We start from the raw sequence: 5,359 nt of genomic DNA, 5'->3' as shown, positions 1-5,359 counted from the left end.
GGCTGGCGGTTCAAACCCACCAGCCACTCCTCGGAAGGAAGGTTGGGCAATCCTAATTCCGTAGTGATCCTGCCTCGGAAACCCAAGGAGGGGTCGCTATGAGTCGGGGCTGACTCGAGGGCACGTAACAACAACAACAACAACCTTCCCAGGAGTGAAATGCCTTCAGCACTACACCACCAGAGCTCCTACATGATCTTAATTCCCTTACACTGCTTTAGTCTTTAAAAATTATAATCACTTTTCCTCAGAAAATGAATTTTTTAATTCTTTTATTCTCATGAATAAAAGGAAGAAAAACAAACGTGAATACAGGAAGATATCCAAAGGAACATATAAAGGCAAAAAAAAAATGATTGCTAGTGTTTAATGCAAGGAGCTTTTTGGTGTCGTAATGCATAAGGCATTTGACTGCTAACCAAAAGATCAGTGGTTCAAACTCACCAGCCATTCCGCAGAAGGAAGATGGGGCAATCTACTTCCATAAAGATTTACAGCCTTGGAAACCCAATGGGGGTCGCTATGAGTTGGAATCTGCTTGATGTCAGTGACTTTGGTTCCTTAGGTTTTAGTGTTTAATGCCACCACTGATCTGTCAGTTTGTCATACTTTGGTGACTTGTGTGTTGCTGTGATACTGGAAGCTATGCTCTCAGAGCTCTGGTAGCACAGTGCCTAAGGCACTTGACTGCTAACCAAAAGGATGGCGGTTCAAACCTACCAGCCACTCCTCGGAAAGAAGATGGGGCAATCTACCTCTGTAGTGATACCACCTTGGAAAACCAAGGAGGGGTCACTATGAATCGGGTCCAACTTGACAGCACATAACAACAACAAACAACATTCTCCCGGTATTTAAAGTACATGCAGGGTCACCCATGGTGGATAGGTTTCAGCAGAGCTTCCAGACTAAGACAAACTAGAAAGAAGGCTGTGGTCATGTCCACTTCTGAAAAAACTGGCCACTGAAAACGTTATGAATAGGAGGGAACATTGTCTGACATAGTGTTGGAAAATGAGCACCACCGGTTGGAAAGCATTCAAAATATGACTGGGGAAGAGCTGCCTCCTCAAAGTAGAGTGGACCTTAATGATGCAGATGGAGAAAAGCTTTCTGGAGCTTCATTTGCTGATGTGGCTCAACTCAAAATGTGAAGAAACAGCTGCAAACATTTATTAATAACTGGAATGTGAAATGTATGAAATATGAATGTAGGAAAATTGGAATTTGTAAAAAATGAAACAGAATACATAAAGATCGATATCCTAGGCATTAGTCAGCTGAAATGGACTGGTTTTGGCAATCTTGAATCAGACAATCATATGTTCTATTATGCCGGGAATGACAAATTGAAGAGGAATGGCATCACATTCAACATCTAAAAAGAACTAAATCAAGATCTATCTATCCGATTTCAAGATCTATCTATAGTACTGTCAGTGATAGGTTAATACCTATAAGCCTACAAGGAAGACCAGTTAATACTACTATTATTCAAATTTGTGTACCAAACACTAAAGTGAAAAATGAAGAAATTGATTTTTATCAACTTGTGCAATTTGAAATTAAGCAAACATGCAATCAATTGTTGGTGATTGGAATGTAAAAGTTGAAAATGAAGAAACATCAGTAGTTGGAAAATAGGCTTTGGGGATAGAAATGACACTAGTGACTACACAATAGAATTTTGCAAGACCAACACCTTATTCATTGCAAATAACTTTTTTTAAAACAACATAAACAGAAACTATACACATGGACCCTTCCAGATGGAATACACAGGAAGCAGATGGACTACATCTGTGGAAAGAGACTATGGAGAAGCTCAATATCACCGGTAAGAACAAGGGCAGGATCTGACTGTGGAAAAGACCATCATTTACTCTATGCAAGTTCAAGTTGAAGCTGGAAAAAATTAAAACAAGTCCATGACAGCCAAAATATGACCTTGAGTATATCCCACCTGAATTTAGAGACCATGTGAAGAATAGATTTGACTTATTGAACACTAATGACTGAAGACCAAATGAGTTGTGGGATGACATCAAGTCCATCATACATGAAGAATGCAAAAGGTCATTTAAAAGATAGAAAAAGAAGAAAAGACCAAAACAGATGTCAGAAGAGACTCTGAAATGTGCTCTTGAACATATAATAGCTAAAGTGAATGGAAGAAAGGTTGAAGTAAAAGAGCTGAACAGAAGATTTCAAAGGGCAGTTTGAGAAGACAAAGTAAGGTATTATAATGAAATGTACAAAGACCTGGAGTTAGAAAATCAAAAGGGAAGAACACGCTCGGCATTTCTCAACCTGAAAGAACTGAAGGAACAATTCAAACTTTGAGTTGCAATATTGAAGGATTCTATGGGCAAAATATTCAACAATGCAGGAAGCATCAAAAGAAGATGGAAGGAATACAGAGTTACTGTGCTAAAAATAATTGGTTGATGTTCACACATTTTAGGAGGTAGCATATGGTCAAGAACCAATGTTACCGAAGGAAGAAATCCAAGCTGTCCTGAAGGAACTGGTGAAAAACAAAGCTCCAGGAATTGATGGAATACCCATTGAGATGTTTTAACAAACAAATGCAATGCTGGAAGCGTTTACTTGTTTATGCCAAGAAAACTGGAAGACAACTACCTGGCCAACTGACTGGAAAAGATGCATATTTGTACCCATTCCAAAGAAAAGTGATCCCACAGAATGTGGAAATTATCAAACATCATTAATATCACACGTAAGTAAAATCAACCAACTAACTAGAAGAGATCCATTATTTGTGTCTATTCTAAAGAAAGGTGATGCAATGAAAGGGAGCTATCTTTGCGGTGTGTAACGATATCATTAATATCACACACAAGTAACATTTTGCTGAAGATAATTAAAAAATGGTTGCAGCAGTACATCAACAGGGAACTGTCAGAAATTCAAGCTGCCTTCAGAACAGGAAGTTGAATGGGAATATCATTGCTGAGGTCTGATGGATCTTGGCTGAAAGCAAGAATACCATAAAGGTGTTTACCTGTGACAATGCAAAGGCATTCAACTATATCATAACAAATTATGGATAACATTGTGAAGAATGGGAATTTCAGAACACTTCATTGTGCTTATGAGGAAACTGTAGGTAGACGAAGAGGGAGTCATTTGACCAGAACAAGGGGATAGTGCATGGTTTAAAATCAGGAAGGGAGTGCATCAGAGTTGTATGCTTTCGCCATACTTACTCAATTTGTATGCTGAGCAAATAATCCCAGAAGCTAGATTATGTGAAGAAAAGCACAGCATTAGGATTGGAGGAAGACTCATTAACAACCTGGGATATGCAGATGACACAACCTTGCTTGCTGAAAGTGAAGAAGACTTGAAGCACTTATTGATGAAGGTCAAAGATTACAGCCTTAAGTATGGATTGCACGTCAACATGAAACAAAAAATGGAGAAAAGATAGAAGTTGTCAAGGATGTCATTTTACTTGGATCCACAATTAACATCAAAGGAAGCAGCAATCAAGAAATCAAACGACATATTGCATTGGGCAAATCTGCTGCAAAAGACCTCATGTAAAGTGTTAATGAAAAGTGTCAAAGAGCTAAAATGTCACCTTGAGGACTAAGATGCCCCTGACCCAAGGCTTGGCATTTTCAGTAGCCTCATAAACTTGTGAGAGCTGGAAAATGAGTAAAGAAGACTGGAGAAGAATTGAATTGTAGTGTTTGCAAAGAATATCGAATGTACTGCTAGAATGAATGGATGAAAAAAATTTGTCTTGGAGGAAGTACAGCCAGAATGCTCTCTAGAAATGAGAATGGCCAGACTTCATCTCTCATACTTTGGTCAACATTGAAAGGGAAAAATCCCTGGAGAAGGATATCATGCTTGGTGAAGTCAACAAAGAAGGGGAAGACCCTCAATGAGATGGACTGCATAGTGACAGGAATGATGGGCTCAAGCGTGGCAAAGATTATGAGGATTGTGCAAGACTGGGCACTGTTTGGTTCTATTATACATAGGATTGCTATGAGTCAGAACTGACTTGACAGCACCTAACAATACAACAACAGTGTTTAATGAGGTTATGTGCCAGATGCTGAATTGAACATTTTATACAGATTATTTAACTATTTCGCTTATTCACCCTATGCAGTAGGTATTGTCATCCCCACTATTTTATGGGTAAGTAACCTGAGACCAAGAGAGGTCAAGCAGTTTGCCCAAGGTTAAATAGCTAAGAAGCTGTAGTGCTGGGCTTCTGAACAAGCAAGTCTTTAGACTCTAGAATCCTGAACCCTTATCCTGTAAATCATCTTAATGTTAGGTTTCACCATTGGACCTTGAACTCTTTTGTGGATCAACATAAATACACAGGGAGGGGCACCATAGATTAGGCACTTTCAAAAGATGACATGCTAAATTGCTCCTCAATTGCCGCAGAACCTTGTACTCTGGGTGCTATCTGTTCAAATCAAGCTACAAAGTTAATTACTGGATGATAACTAACATGACTGGAGGGGAAAAAAAGAAAAAAAAGATTAAAAGAATTAAATCACTACCTTTGCCCAAGGACAGATAAAGTAACTTTATAACCAGTAAACCATGTTTATATGGAACTATGGTGTGTAGTGGTGAAGGCATTAGGCTGCTAACCAAAAGATCAGTGATTTGAACCCACTAGTTTCTCTGTGGAAGAAAGATGGGGCAGTCTGCTTCTGTAAAGATTCACAGCCTTGGAAACCCAACGGGGGTTGCTATGAGTCGCAATTGACTCAATGGCAGTGAGTTTAGTTTTTTTGGAAGGCATTCTTTATGTGAGATGTTAAAGAGTTCCAGAGTGAGAGGAGAGAGGAAAAGAAAAAGCAGCCATCCTAAGACATTGGTTTAGTTCAGTGGTTCTCGAGCTATGTGCTACAGCCTCCTGTGCAGAGTCTATTAAAATGGTTTTCTAGGCCGCGTCCAGAAATACTGATCCAATAGATTTTGGGTTAGCTTTGGGTAGAGCCCATGAATTTTCATTTCTCATTTCTAAGAATCGCATAGATGATGCCACTCCTGCTGGTCTGAGAATGTCTGCCTGAAGCCATTTTCATCAAAATTCAGCAATAGCTTAATGGTAAATATATTGTATTCAGGATACATTTTCAGAGGAAGTAAACTCTTCTTTGGTTCTATGGGAATTTAAATCAGAACTCTAACAAATAGAGAACATGGTAAGTTGGCCTGCAGGAATCCTATTCACAATTCCGTCTGTGGTAGTTATGGTTGTGTGTCAACTTGGGTGGGCTGTGGTTTTGATTAGCTGTTGTTATGTGCTGTCGAGTCGGACCTGACTCTCAGTGACCCCTACCTGGGTTTCAGA

The sequence above is a fragment of the Orycteropus afer genome, unplaced genomic scaffold, assembly GCF_000298275.1.
Source record: "Orycteropus afer afer isolate SDZICR_OR568_19922 unplaced genomic scaffold, OryAfe1.0 scaffold00045, whole genome shotgun sequence".
NCBI lineage: Eukaryota > Metazoa > Chordata > Mammalia > Tubulidentata > Orycteropodidae > Orycteropus > Orycteropus afer.
This window is presented reverse-complemented; position numbering follows the sequence as displayed.